The 15,643-nt window shown below is 45.8% G+C and overlaps 1 protein-coding gene and 1 long non-coding RNA gene across 12 annotated transcripts in view; one reads left to right on the forward strand and one right to left on the reverse strand.

Annotated features, from left to right (window-relative positions):
* The window catches only part of LOC131384450 (uncharacterized), a 26,574-nt gene extending 15,558 nt beyond the window's left edge, over positions 1 to 11,016 (reverse strand). Inside the window, exon 1 of the long non-coding RNA XR_009215308.1 lies at positions 10,902 to 11,016. This is a non-coding gene — a long non-coding RNA (uncharacterized LOC131384450). The remainder of the gene's footprint in view (positions 1 to 10,901) is intronic.
* The window catches only part of AOPEP (aminopeptidase O (putative)), a 400,140-nt gene that overhangs the window by 215,801 nt on the left and 168,696 nt on the right, over positions 1 to 15,643 (forward strand). The gene's annotated exons all lie outside the window — the stretch shown is intronic.

The following is a 15,643-nucleotide window of genomic DNA, read 5'->3' on the forward strand; positions in this document are numbered from 1 at the left end:
TCACTTCTTCCCAGACGGGGGGGCCGGGCAGAGGCGCTCCTCACTTCTCAGACGGGGCAGCCGGGCAGAGGCTCTGCTCACCTCTTCCCGGAAGGGGCGGCCGGGCAGAGGAGCTCCTCACTTCTTCCCGGACGGGGCGGCCGGGCAGAGGCGCTCCTCACTTCCCAGACGGGGCGGCCGGGCAGAGGCGCTCCTCACTTCCCAGACGATGGGTCGCCGGGCAGAGGCGCTCCTCACCTCCCAGATGATGGGTGGCCGGGCAGAGGCGCTCCTCACCTCCCAGACGATGGGTGGCCGGGCAGAGGCGCTCCTCACCTCCCAGACGATGTGTGGCCGGGCGGAGGCTCTCCTCACTTCCCAGATGGGGGAGGCTGGGCAGAGGGGCGGCCGAGCAGAGACGCTCCCCACCTCCCAGACGGGGCGGCGGCCCGACAGGGGCTGCAATCCCAGCACCCTGGTAGGCCAAGGCAGGCGGCTGGGAGGCAGAGGCTGCCGCGAGCCAAGACCACGCCGCCGCACTCCAGCCCGGGCAACAGCGAGCACCGAGTGAGCGAAACTCCGTCTGCAGTCCCAGCACCCTGGGAGGCCGTGGCGGGCAGAAGACTCGGGGCTAGGAGTTGGAGAGCAGCGTGGGCAACATGGCGAAACCGCCCCTGCAGCCAATGGCGAAAAAGCAGGCAGCGGCGGTGCAGGGCGCCAGCAGTCCCAGGTAGCTCGCGGCGCGGGGCAGGAGCGAGCCGAGGAGACTGCAGGTCGGGCCACAGAGAAGAAAGAAAGAAAGAAAGAAGGGAGGGAGGGAGGGAGGGAAGGCCTCTTTTCTTTATAAATAACCCAGTCTCGTGTATTTCTTTATGGCAAGTCAGGAACAGACTATTATATGTTCCCAGGAGGTGGAAAGGGAAGGGAAATGGAAGTGAGGAGGCCAAGCCAGGGTGCCGTGACATCAGGCCAGGTCACGCAGTGTTACTCTGGAGGAAGCATGGGTCACCCTCAGTTGTTCGCATCAGGTAGTGGACCCCCAGGGTGCACGTACCCCTGCACTCGTCTCATTGGTTGGAAAAATGTACAGTCCCAGGTGCTTCCAGCTCCATGTGTTCATGGGCAAGACAGGCTCAGGCAACCTCAGGGCCACCCTCTGACAAAGAGTTGCAGACAGCATGCCAAGGGCTGATGTGCACATGGGTGGGGTGTGGGCATGGCCGGCCATACCCCTTTTTAAGCCAAAGGCTCCCAAGTCTCCACCGGCAGCCCCACTCTCTCTAAAGATCAAGCGTGAATGCTTAACTCCCCGTTGACATCTCTCCTAATTACCCCACAAGCATCTCTTATGATCATCCCCTATACCCTGCTTCAGCTGCTCCCCTCCCATAGTGTTGTACTCATCACTGGTGGCACAGGTCCACCCACAACAGGGTAGGAGCCTGGGAGCTCCAGCTCCTGACTCTCCTTCACTCCTCCCCTGGGAGCCATTGCTAACAACTGCCAATTTCGTCTCCTAAGGACTTCCTCAATTCAACTCCTCTTCTCCACCCCTAATACCACTGTCTCTCTCTTCACCACTGCTTGTAGCAGTCCAACAGCCCCAAAGTGTTTTCTACTTCTGGTCTTGCCCTTCCTTGCTGCCACCAGAGAGCTCTCCTTAAAACACCTCATGGTTCTGCCACCTCCTTGCTAGAACTCTCCAAAAGCTTCCCCTCACCTGCAGGAAAATCTTCAAGCCCCTTAGTGTGGCATGCAAGTCCCTGCACATCACCTCTGTCCCCCATCTCATCTCTTGTCATTCTTTGCTTTACCCTCTCCCTCCAGGTAGCTCAGAGACCCCTACTGTGATAGTCAGCTTGGGCTGCCATAATAAGTTACCAAAGGCCAACATAAATTTATCTTCCCACAGTCTGGAGGCCAGGAGTCCCAGATCAAAGTGTTGACAGATTTGGTTTCTTCTGAGCCCCCACTCCTTGGCTTGCTGTCACTGAGCAGAAAAAACAAACTGTTTTTCATCTGCTCTCACTCCACAATCATCAACACAGAAGACTTCTGTGGCCAAATGTGTAGGAGGTTTCCCCACACACCAAGCAAGCAATAACTTCTGTAGTGGACATCAACTGGGTGTCCCCTAATTCAGTTTAATTCTGACACTGTCCAGAGCATCAGATCCCACAGGGTGAGTGCTCAGTCCCACAAGACTGCCCTCCACCTCCGACACCAGTCACATGCCCCAGGTTGTCTACCCTGTGTTTTTGACCAACCGGCTATAAATTGGGGTTCCCATGGCTGGCGCGTTGGGTTTATTAATTTGCTACAGCAGCTCACGGAACTCAGGGAAACACATTTACTCCTTTATTATAAAGATATTACAAGGGATACAGGTGAAGAGATGCATAGGGTGAGGTATGAGGGATGGGGTGTGAGGCTTCCCTGCCCTTTCCAGATGTGCCCCTCTCCCTGTGTTCAGCTATCCAGAAGCTCTCCTAACCCTGTCCTTTTGGGGGTTTATGGAGGCTTCGTTATACAGACATGATTTGTCAAACCATTGGCCTTTGATGGTCAAATTGACCTTTACCCCCGTCCCCTCTCCAGAGATTGGGGGGCGGGGCTGAAAGTCCCAACCCTCTAATGCTGCCTTGGTCTTTCCAGTGACCAGCTCCTCCTGAAGCTACCTAGGGGCTGCTAGCCACCCATCAACTCATTAGCATACAAAGGCATAATTGTGAAGATCCAGAGGATTTTAGGAATTATATGCCAGGAAACGAGGACAAAAACCAAATATACACTCCACAGTGTGACAGCCACCTTCTCGCTGTGTCCTCAAGTGGCCTTTTCTCTGCGTGTGCATGTCCCTCGTGTCCCTCTGTATGTCTTAATCTGCTCTTCCTAAAGGACACTAGTCACATTGGAATAGGCCCACCCTGACAGCCTCATTTTAATTTAACCACCTCTTGAAGCCCTCAACTGCCCTATCTCCAAAGACAGTCATATTCTGAGATATAGAGGGATATGGCTCCAACATACACATTTGGGGGAACCCAATTCAGTCATAGCTCCTACCATCTGCCTGCTCTTTCTTACCTCCATGCCTTTTAAAAATGTTGTCTCTATTTAGAATATCCTTGCCTTGCTGCATAATTCCATATCATTATGACTCATCATTATGACTCAGCACAGATTGCATTGCCTTCCCGGAATGTCTCAGACCTATCCTAATGTGAGCTGCTGTCCCTCCTCTGTGCTCCTAGGTGCTCTTCTCCGTCCCTTTCTGATCTTACTACATGATTTGATCATTCTTTTTATGCATACCACATTAAATTGCCAATATTTGATCATTTTTGCCCTACAAAAACAATTTCTTTTTTCTTTTTTGAGACAGAGCCTTGCTCTGTCGCCCAGTCTGGAGTGCAGTGGCGTGGTCTAGGCTCACTGCAACCTCCACCTCCCTGGGTTCAAGTGATTCTCCTGCCTCAGCCTCCCGAGTAGCTGGGACTACAGGCATGCGCCACCACACCCAGATAATTTTTTGTGTTTTTAGTGGAGACGGGATTTCACCGTGTTAGCCAGAATGGTCTCGATTCCTGACTTCGTGATCCGCCTGCCTCGGCCTCCCAAAGTGCTGGGATTACAGGCGTGAGCCACCGCGCCCGGCCAAAAACAATTTCATATTGTCCAACAGAATACATATCTCTCTTCTGACCCTCAGACTTTTGTCCCTAGGGATTATGTCTTGTTTCTCAGTGCACCACAGTGCTTGGCACTGAGAGGGTGCTCCGTGAGTGTTGAAAAAATGAATCTCATAGACATGATGTCTGTCCCTGAGGTTCTTTATACGTTATTTGGAGAGCTGAAATACTGGTCACAAGATAGATAGGTAATCCTAGGCTACACCCTCAGAGTTCTAAGAACTGAGAGTTTACTATTGACAGGTTTAGTTAGAAAGGGCTACAGGGAGGATGTGAGGCTTGAGCTGGGATAGTAAGAAAGGATACCACTGAGATTGGTGAAGAGGCAAAGGGAGAGGAATTCAAGGAGCAAAGCCTGGTAGGCATAAAAAGGAATGGATTGTGGATGTGGACATTAACATGAGAATGGACTTGCTGGAGAGGACAGCCATGCAAAGAACCAGTGAGACTGAAGGTGGGCCAGGCAAGGCTAGGCTAAGTCATGGAGCTCCTCAGATGCCAAATTCAAGAACTCGTATGTGATCCTCTGGGTAATGGTGAGGTATTTTAAGTTCCAAGAATGACATAATGAAAGTAGAGTTCTAGGAAGATTACCCAGCGTTTGGGATAACATGTGATCAAAGAGAAAGAGTCAAGAGAACAGATGGAATCAGGTGGCTGTGTGAGGAACAGAGGCGTAAATTCAGAAGACCTTGGTTGGCCTAAAGATCTGACTGAATTGTTCATTTGCAGCTATCAAAAACGGATTGAAAGAAGGCTTCTAGGCTGGGCGCGGTGGCTAACGCCTATAATCCCGGTACTTTGGGAGGCTGAGGCTGGCGGATCACAAGGTCAGGAGTTCAAGACCAGCCTGGCCAATATGGTGAAACCCCATCTCTACTAAAAATACAAAAATTAGCTGGGCATGGTGGCAGGCGCCTGTAGTCCCACCTACTTGGGAGGCTGAGGCAGGAGAATCACTTGAACCTGGGAGGTGGAGGTTGCAGTGAGCCGAGATCATGCCACTGCACTTTAGCCTGGTGACAGAGTGAGACTTCGTGTCAAAAAAAAAAAAAAAAAAAAAAAGAAGCCTTCTAATAATACAATGTAAAGCCATCCCCATTGTATATAAGGATTGACCCATTAAAAGAAAAGTTAAATTCGTGGGTTCTGTGAAGTTTGTGAGTCTTTGAAAAGAGGGAAAGACGACAGCCCATGTTCCTCCTTGGCCAAGGTCTGGTTGATCCTGCCTCATGTTAGGGAGGCATCATCTGAGGATATGGGTTGAGGCCACTCCAGAGCTCATCCGCCCTTGGTCTTGACCCAGGACGGTAGGATGGGGTTTATGAGAATGGCTGCCTGGATGAGTTCTGACTCTACTACAGGTTCAGAATTTCTAATATGAAAATCTGAACAAAACTTCCTGGGCAACAACATGACCACTAATGGAAAATTTCATACCTGATCTCATGTGATGGTGGCTCCCAGTCAAAACTTTGTTTCATATACAAAATTATTTAAAATAATGTATAAAATTACCTTCAGGCTATGTGTATAAAAGGTACTCAGTATCCTCGGGGCATTGGTTCCAGGACTGCCCCCATACCAAAATCTCAGGATGCATAGTCGGCCTTGTGGAACTTGAGGAAACAGAAAGCTGGTCCTTTGTATCTGGGGGTTCCACATCCCTGGAGTACTATATTTTCAGTGTGAGGTTGGTTGAATCTGCAGCTGATTGAATCCAAGCATGGAGAACCTGAGGATTGGGAGGACCAACTATATATGAAACACAAATAAATTTGTATTTTGACGTGGGTCCCATCCCCAGGGTATTTCATTTGTATGCAAATATCCCCAAATCCAAAAATATCGGAAGTCTGAAACACTTCTGGTTCCAAATATTTTGGATAAAGGATACTCAACCTTTACACACATTTGCTCTGTGGCCTTGAGAGAGTTACTCAACCACACTTAGCTTTAGTCCCCTTAGCTGTAAAACAGGGATGATAACACAATAGTTTCTACCTTATAGGTGGACGTGAGGAATAAATGCAATGAATACATGCAAACCATTTAGAACACGTATGTTAAGTTGAATCACAGGGAATTGCTGTTTTGGTGGATCTAAAATGAATATTGTCAGGGCCAGGCGCGGTGGCTCATGCCTGTAATCTCAGCACTTTGGGAGGCCAAGGCGGGCAGATCACTTGAGGTCAGGAGTTCGAGATCAGCCTGGCCAACACGGTGAAACCCCGTCTCCACTAAATACAAAAATTAGCTGGGCATGGTGGCATGCCTGTAATCCTAGCTACTCAGAAGGCCTCATGAGGCATGAGAATTTCTTGAACGTGAGAGGCAAAGGTTGAAGTGAGCTCAGACTGCACTCCAGCCTGGACAGCAAAATGAGACTCCATCTCAATAAATAAATAAATAATAAAATAAAATAAAATAAAGTAAAATGAATATTGGCAATTTTCTACAGTTCAGGTAAATACTTAACACATTTGATGCTATCATCTATGTCCTTTGACACTTGGAAAAGGTTTGTCAAACAAGTGGCAGAGGGCACAAGGACACAGCCCCCACAGCCAGCCCCACTGCCCCTCCTGGCTTATTCTGATTTCCTCAGCCTGGCTCGTCCCCTCATGTCCGCAAGGCTCTGGAGCTGGGCCCATCCCTTTCCCTGCTGCCACCCTTCCCTGGGGACCACACAAGGCATCTGCTCCTGTCTCTTTACCAACCAGAACATGGAAACCCCTCCCTCCCCTCATGACAAACATAATTGGCTGGAATGTTCAAAAAGTTAATTTTACTAATTAAGAGAATGTTAAAAGTGCAAGAATGCCTGGTTACACATGTAGAGCATAGGCATAAAAGGAAAGAGTCTGAAAGTTCAACAGAGATGCTCCAGCAAATTGCTAGAGGTAAGAATTGAATGAGCATCACTTCTAAGACTACCCTTCTGGAAACTACATCTAGTCCAGCCCCTCTGAAGGGCAACCTTTGAGTCCCCTCTGGCTCTTCTCTATAAAGCTCCTCTGGCCTCTGTTCAAAATCTCATCACTGTCCGGAGTAGAAAAAAGTTATTGCCTTTATGGCTTTCGAGAGTTCCTACCTGACCATTGGCCTGTGCCTCTCCTAAGGTCTCAACTGTGTGTCTTAGAATTCCTGCCCTACACCCCTCTATCCCTCAGGCATGTGGGATCCGCCTACCCACTCCTGTCTGTCTAGTGTTTTTATTTGAACCACATGCACTAACAAGCGACCTGTAAAGAGTGTTTCTACCTGTTCTTGATGGGAGGATGCTATACCTATGCCAGCATTTTCTGAAAAACTTTAGAGCTCTCAGCTAGCCAGAAATGGACTCTGCCCTTTCCTGTTTCAAAGGTCAGCTCCACCCGCCTGAGCTGCCCACTCAGTTTGTTTCCTGTCAGAGGGACACCCTCAGCTCTCAGCTCTTTTAAACAGCAAAGATGACAGACATGTCCTGAATAATTGAACTGAAATAACCTTCCCTCTTTATTTTTCCAGACCATTTCCTGGTTAGTCAGCACTCAGGTCTTTCTAAGGGGGAGAGAATTCTCCATAGACCCCTAATTACATATTTACAGTACTTGGTGTTTCATTTTTGCAATAACATCTAGTAGGGTCCTTTTTCTTTATATAGAAAAACATGAAAAAGCAAGGCATTTCATAATCACTGGTTAGTTAACTTTGGTTAATTTTTTTTCAAACATTAAAGCACATAGTAAGAAAATTCAAACAGTTTAGAAAAGTATAAAATTCCATTTACTACCACTGTAGTCCCTTACCCAAAGATAATTACTGCTACTGTTTTCTTGTGAATCTTGGGAAAGTAAATTTTGTAAGTATACATGCATACTTCCATATTGCTGCTCCGTGTAAAACTGATTCATTATAAAGCTATTTGACTATAAAATATTTCCTACAAAATTATTCATGTACATATGCCAATCCATAATAATTCACTCTTATTTTGCCCATCCTAAGGATATCTTATGCACTCAGGCAGTCGGAAGAATCATTATGTACATTACATGTTCAGCTAATGAGCGTTAGTTTCCCATTCAGAAAAACTCTCATCCAGTGAGTGCTTTCTCATGTAACGCCAAATTGACTGTGTTCCACAGAGTATTTTCTTACTTCCTGTGCCCATTTTTCCTACCATTTAGTTTGTGTTTTGGCCAACAGTTTTGATCTAGAATGGATGACAAAAACTGTACAGGTATTCTGCTGGACCTGCCGCAAAGACATGAAAGAAGAACATCCTGCTAGATGTTACAATTCCGCTTTACAGGAGTTCTTGCCCCTTTCAAGTCACTGGTTGAGGACAGAAGGAATAAGAAACAGGGACTGTACTATTCAACATTGTACTGGAGGTTATAGCCAGGGCAGTTAGGCAAAAAAGTGAACTACAAGGCATCCAGATTGGAAAGGAAGAAGTAAAACTGTCTCTATTTGTAGACATAATCTTATATGGAGTAAATCCTAAGTAATCCTCCAAAAAAATAATTAGAGCTAATAAACAAGTTCAGTAAAGTTGCGAGATATAGGATCAACACACAAAAGTTAGCCGTATTTCCATACACTAGCTAAGAATAATCTGAAAGTTAAATTAAGAAAAATTCATTTACATCACTTGAACCCGGGAGGCAGAGGTTGCAGTGAGCCAAGGTTGTGCCATTGCACTCCAGCCTGGGGGACACAGTGAGACTCTGTCTCAAAAAAAAAAAAAAAAAAAAAAAAAAATTCATTTACAATAGCATCAAAGATAATAAGGTACTGATTCAAAATGGATCAAAGACCTGAATATAAAAGCTAAAATTATAAAACAAATAGAAAAAATGTAGATGTAAATCTACATGATCTTGCATTAGGCAATAGTTTCTTACATACTAGACACTGAAAGCATAAGCAACCGAAGGGAAAAAGAATCAGTAAATTGGACTGCATCAAAATTAAAAACTTTTGTGCGACAGAGGACTCCATCAAGAAAATAAAAAGACAACCTACAGAATGGAAGGTAATATTTGCAAATCATTTATCTGTTAAGGGACTTGTATTCAGAATATATAAAGAACACTTACAACTCAACAATAAAGACAAATGACCCAGTTAAAAATGGTCAATCTGGGCCAGGCGTGGTGGCTCATGCCTGTAATCCCAGCACTTTGGGAGGCTGAGGTGGGCAGATTACTTAAGGTCAGGAGTTCAAGACCAGCCTGGCCAATGTGGTGAAACCCCGTCTCTACTGAGAACACAAAAATTATCCAGGTGTGGTGACACGCACCTGTATTCCCAGCTACTCAGGAGGCTGAGGCAGGAGAATTGCTTGAATCTGGGAGGTGGAGGTTGCAGTGAGCCGAGATTGTGCCCCTGCACTCCAGCCTAGGCGACAGAGTGGGACTCCATCTCAAATAAAAAAAAAAAAAAGGATCAATCTGGCTGGGCGCAGTGGCTCATGCCTGTAATCCCAGCACTTTGGGGACGCTGAGGCGGGCAGATCACTTGAGGTCAGCAATTCGAGACCAGCCTGGCCAACATGGTGAAACCCCATCTCTGCTAAACATACAAACAATTAGCAGGGCGTGGTGGCACACACCTGTAATCCCAGCTACTCGGGAGGCTGAGGCAGGAGAATCACTTGAACCCGAGGGGCAGAGGTTGCAGTGAGCTGAGATTGTGCCACTGCACTACAGCCTGGGCAACAGAGTGAGACTCCATCTCAAAAAAAAAAAAAAAGGTCAATCTAAGTTGACATTTCTCCAAAGAAGATATACAGATGGCCAATGAGCACATAAGATACTCAAAATTATTGGCTTTCAGGAAATACAAATCAAAACCACAGTGAGATACCACTTCATACCTACTAGGATGGCTACAATGAAAAAGACAGATAATAAATATCAGTGAGGACTTGGAAAAATTGGAACCCTTGTACACTGTTGGTAAAATGGTGCAGCTGCTGTGGAAAACAGCCTGGCGGTTCCTCAAAAGCTTAAGCATAGAGTGACCATATAACCCTGCAATTCCATTCCTAGCTAAATAACCAAAAGAAATGAAGAACTCATATGTAAATGTTCATAACAGTATTATTCATCATAGCCCAAAATGGAAACAACCCAAATGTCCATCAACAGATGAATGGATAATCAAAATATGTTATATCCATACAGTGGAATATTAATCAGCCATGAAAAGGAACGGAGTACTGATATTTGCTGCAGCAAGGGTGAACCTTGAAAACATTATGCTCAGCAGAAAAAGCTGGACACAAAAGGCCACATACTATATGATCTGATTTATGTGAACTGTCCACAATAGGCAAACTCATAGAGACAAAAAGTAGATTTTTTATTTTTATTTTTTTATTTTGAGACAGGGTCTCACTCTGTCCCTGAGGCTGGAGTGCTGTGGCACGATCATGGCTCACTGCAGCCTTAACCTACCAGGCTCAAACAATCCTCCCACCTTGATCTCCCAAAGTAAGAAGTAGATTAATGGTCAGGGCCTGGGTGGAGGTGGGAAGGAGATTGGGGAGTGACTGCGAGTGTGTATTTGGTTTCTTTTTGGGGTAATTAAAATGTTCTAAAGTTGATTACGTTCTAAAGTTTATTGCACATAATCAACTTATGTGCAACTCATAAGGTTGCACAACCTTATGAGTATACTAAAAACCACTATATGTGAATTACATCTCAATTTTTTAAAAAAGAGAGAGATTGATGGAAATCATTTGATGTTCTCTACTGTCTCATAACACCCCTGTAGCCTAGTGGGGTTGATCAACAATCATCTGGAGGAGACATGGAAAAAGAAATTGGGGCAGGAGGCGACTGGTGACCTCCAAGGTTTGGATGAAACCCACGGGGCCATTTCCAGCGTTGGATGGATGGAAGACATCTCCATAGGGTCTATGATATAACAACCCCATGGAATGATAATTCACTCCCAAGAAAGCATCCCTCAAGCACAAGTGTATACAGACAAGACTATGTGTTTTATCCACACCATGCTATACCTCCCATTGTCCTCTTAATAATAGAATCCTGGCTAGTATTCTGTCATCAACACAGCGAATTATTTTTTTTTTTAACTGCTGCGAGTATTCCCAGATATGAATGTTCCATTACTAACCATCAAACATTTGTTAGCCGTTGGGCGTCATTATGGTCATTTCTAGTTTTTTGCTTTCACAAACAATGCTATGGTGAATGGTCTCACACTTACTGTTAGATACACTGCATGTGAAATAGAAGACTCAAAGAGCACACTGTTGCTGGCAAGGCTGAGAAGAGAGCTCCTCTGCTGAGGACTCGTCCTCTTGTGCATCCTGGTATGTACTGGGCTGAAAACCAGGCAAGCCCTCCACCCCTGCCGCTGCCGCCCCCATGCCTAGGGCCGTGCTGTCCTCCACTGAGGAGGGAAAAGTCCTTCTCCAGCTCCCACGGGCCATCTGCTCCTCGTTGAGTCATCAGATGAGGCGATCCTTCCCATTACCTCAGCACACAGCACTGCACATGCTGTTGGTGTTCAAAACGGGCTTTGAGCCTCCTCTTGTAAAATGAAGCCAATGTTTGTCTCATTTGCCTCTTTCCAGAAGAAGTCGTGATTTTTTTTTTAATGCAATACAGAAAAAGTTTTCCATTTTTGTTCTTTCTACTTTTGCTTTCAGTAATTTTCAGGTTCTCTGTATTGCTGTGTTCTGAATGTGTGTGGCACATTAGCAGCCTGAGTTACTGCTGAGTCACTATGATCACCTTAACCCTGGTAGATGAACCCAGCTTATGAGGAGACCTGTCTCAGCACATTGCACAGCTCTCCCCCGCCCCAAAGAGAACACTGTGAAAAGTACAGTCAAGGCCTTGTACTGCTTGGATCCTATACTCAAAGTTAATTCTATCTCACAATATATATTTAATACAATTCAGTTAAGCTTCCTCTAAATAATTCATTTAGTTCAGTTTTTTTTTTAAATGAAAACCACACTTGATGCTGATTTAGCAAGGCCAAAAGCTGTGTAGCAAACCTCTTGACTCTACTGAATGGATGAATAATGTTTTCCTTCACATGCTTTAGCTTAAATATATTCTGGGCTATACAGTCTCTTAAAATTGTAGATATTAGAATCAGAAAGGAGCTTGAAAGTGATTTTGTCTAACCTTCCCTGTGCCTGACAGATGGCCACTCAGCTTCTACCTGAGCAGTTCCAGGATCCAGGTCTCATTGCACTAGCAAACAGCAGATTTCCTGTGCTCAGCTTCTACCTGAGCAGTTCCAGGATCCAGGTCTCATTGCACTAACAAACAGCAGATTTCCTGTAGGAAGAGCCTGATCCTTAGAATGGCCCTTCTCAGATTGGGCTGGAATCTGTCTCCTGTAACATCTGCGCAGTCCTCTTAGCTCTTATCTCCGGAATTGCACAGAATGCGCCTTGCTCCCACCAAAACAATCTACGTATCTGAAGGCTCTTCTTTCTTTTCCTGACCAATAGGTCACTTTTTTGGGTGAATTTAGCATATATACCACATGCCTGGGAGAATGTTCACTTTCTTGGGCTTGGTCCTTGGTTGTTCTCTTTGTTGACAGTGGTCTTCTCCAAATGTGACAACTGAACTGAACACAGCCTGCTTTGAGGCGCCACCCATGAAGCATGGAGTGGAACTGTTATTGCACCCCTGGATCTGGATCATCCAGAAAAGACAGGACAAGTGTTCATCCAGTGGGATTCACTCGGATATATATACCGTGTTTCTTTTTTGTTATTTATTTATTTTTTTTTTTCGAGATGGAGTCTCGCTCTGTCACCCAGGCTGGAGTGCAGTGGTGCGATCTCGGCTCACTGCAAGCTCCGCCTCCTGGGTTGACGCCATTCTCCTGCCTCAGCCTCCCGAGTAGCTGGAACTACAGGGGCCCGCCACCACGCCTGGCTAATTTTTTTTTTTTGTATTTTTATTAGAGACGGGGTTTCACTGTGTTAGCCAGGATGGTCTCGATCTCCTGACCTTGTGATCCACCTGCCTCGGCCTCCCAAAGTGCTGGGATTACAAGCGTGATCCACCGCACCCGGCCTTTTATTATTCTTTCAAGAGATAGGTCTCGCTCTGTCGCCCAGGCTAGAGTGCAGTGGCGCAATCAAAGTTCACTGCAGCCTCGAACTCCTGGGCTCAGTGATCCACCCATCTCAGCCCCCTGAGTAGCTGGGACTACAGGCGAGCACTACCACATCTCGCTTCGTTGCCCAGGCTGGTCTTGAACTCCTGGCCTCAAGGGATCCTCTGCCTCGGCCTCCCAAAATGCTGAGATTACAAGCTTGGGCCCCTGCACCCAGCCCTGTATTTCATTTTTACATTCAGTATGATACACCTTGTCATGGCAGTTCTACCATTCCAAGTCCCATGCATTTTTCCTCCTTAATAAGATTCTTTGAGTGCTTTCAATATGCCAAACACTGTCCATTCTGTGTACATTATCTCATTTGATCCCAAAATGGCCTTGGAGAGAAGTGCTGGTACCATAGTACCATTTTCCTCCCCATTTGATAGAGGAGGAAGCAGGTGCATGGAGATATTAAGCAGTCAGCCTTGTCTGCACAGCGAGTAAGCAGCAGCGCTGGGGTGAAAGCAGAGGCGCATCTGACCCCAGAGCCCAGCTCCTAACTGCTCCTGTCCACATCACCTCCCCCAGCAGGATTCTCATTACATTTGCATTCCTCCTGTTGATCCAGCCCACCCTTGTGCTTACTATGTTGGAAGCCACAGCGGTCACCTCCTGCTACATGTTGAGTTTACAGAAAATTAAATATACTAAATATTTTTCATAGGCAAACAGTTAATTTTTAAAAAACTCTTTCTCTCTATTAGATATTTTCTTCTTACTCATTGGACCCTCAGTTCAGCCTGTGGTTGCTGTTCTTGACTGTGGATGCTGTCAGTCAACCAGGTAGACTCCCAGCTATAGCTCATAGGCAAATCTGTTAAGCCAGTAAATCACCATTCCTTAGGCACAGCCCTAAGGACCTCCATCCAGGTTATAGGAAATAATTAATCAACACCCTTGGGGCTCTGTTTTTTAGCCTTGTATAAAGCCGTGAAACAACTACCATATGCTCACCGTTGCATGCTCTCCACCACATTCATTCTACTAGCTGCCTTGCAGAAGTCAGGATGCCCCACTGAATTTCTGGAACTGGCCCTCAGGATCCCATTCTAACTCTTGTAGTTCATCATTTTCTCTTTTAAGTGCTCACAACCTGTTCAATAACGTCATCACAAATTTTGCCCCCACCATCTCTTATCTTTGCAAATCAGAATAGCTGTCTACCTCCTTCAGCTTCTTTCTCATTGTCTGTGTGAATTGATCCCCACCCAGAGATCTGTGATCACATATATCACAGGTGGAAGCTTTCAGAGCTATAGCCTGTCCCTCACCTGGACTTGGAATGGGAACTCCTTTAAAGGGTGAAGGAGCCCTGTCTACCAGTACCAAGCAGCAGTTCCCACATAGCAGGGCTTGTTCTACCATGAGTAGCTTGAAAATCATTCTCCTTGGCAGGAAAGTTGAATCAAAATGGGAGTTGAGTCATTCTGTTCTTTCTGCCACCTCTTGGCACCTGGTCTTCCTTATGCTCCCAGCTTCACCTCCAAAGCTTTTTTTTGTTGTCCTGGGCCTTCTCCACTAGCTCATCCTGAAGTTTTGCCTTCTTGGCAGTCATTTTACAGCCTCCCAGCTCTCTTTATGTAGTGTGGGTTTTTCCTTTCTCCAGCATCCCGTTCAACTATTGTCCATGTTCTCTGAAAACCACCCTTAGCAGAAACTGCCTGTGCAGTCACATGGGTGTCTTGGCTCTCCGTTTTCCTCTGTCTCTTTTGAGAATGTGTCTAGATCATTGCTTGCTGTGTTGAATGGGGCAATATAGCACTCAGACCATTGCATTGATTGGTTTCTTATTTTTTCTCCATGTGGCGTTTTGCTTCTCAGAGAGGAATTTCTGATACATGGGCAATCGAGACCTGAGGACGTTCTTGGTTTTGTGTTGATACTCATTGCTTTTCTGAGTTTCATTTTTCATTTTCCTACCCTGATTATTAAAATGTGTGGAGTTTGTTTGCATTTTCCACAGTTCTGCTAACTACAGAGTTTCTCCTTATCACCTTCTTTAGCAGCTGACCTGGGACGCTGAGACTTCTATGGGTACCCACCACTGGGTCCTTTCACTATCAGGAGGACAGAATAAACTTTCTTTATTTTCCCGTGGCTCCTCAGAGGGATCCTCCTTCTGTCTTAAATCATCTTAGCAATTGCCTTTTTCAACACCAGAGGAATATCTTTCTGTGTCTGCTGCAGGCTGATGGTCCCAGTGGGGAAGCCCTTCCTGCTGGGTAGCTGTTAAATCCATTTTGAAAAGCATATAGACAGTCACACCTGCCAAATAACAGTGGTGTTGGTGCAATACAAATTTATTAGTTAAAGGTTTATTCACAACCTTTTGGTAGCACTGCAAATGCTAGTCAGTGGCAAGTGTTCATTATTCACAGTTTATAGATAGGAAAATTGTCACTGAAAACAAACAGTGAATAGAGAATTCCTGTGCTTTCATCATTCTGCCTTCATTTTTTACCCAGAGGTGTCTCCATGGAGCAGTGTAGGCCAAGGGGATGAGTGTGTAAGGAAGATTCCCAGACCTAGCTTAGTAGGACTTTATGTGGCTCTTGAAATTTGTTGTTTCTTTTATTTATTTTCTGATGATGATGAGTCAAGGAGCAAGCTTAAAGACCAGCCCTTAAAGGGTTTGCATTCAAAATCAGCAGTCTCACCAAGGGAGAGTATAGGCTACATTTGTGTGTGGTGTCTTTAAAACCTTTTCATTTTGGAATAGGTTTAGACTCCCAAGAAATTACTATAGTAGTAGAGTGAGTTCCTGTGTCCCCTCCCCCAGCTTTCCCCCATGACAGCATCTCACATGCATAACT

The sequence above is a fragment of the Hylobates moloch genome, unplaced genomic scaffold (assembly GCF_009828535.3).
Source record: "Hylobates moloch isolate HMO894 unplaced genomic scaffold, HMol_V3 SCAFFOLD_10, whole genome shotgun sequence".
Taxonomy (NCBI): domain Eukaryota; kingdom Metazoa; phylum Chordata; class Mammalia; order Primates; family Hylobatidae; genus Hylobates; species Hylobates moloch.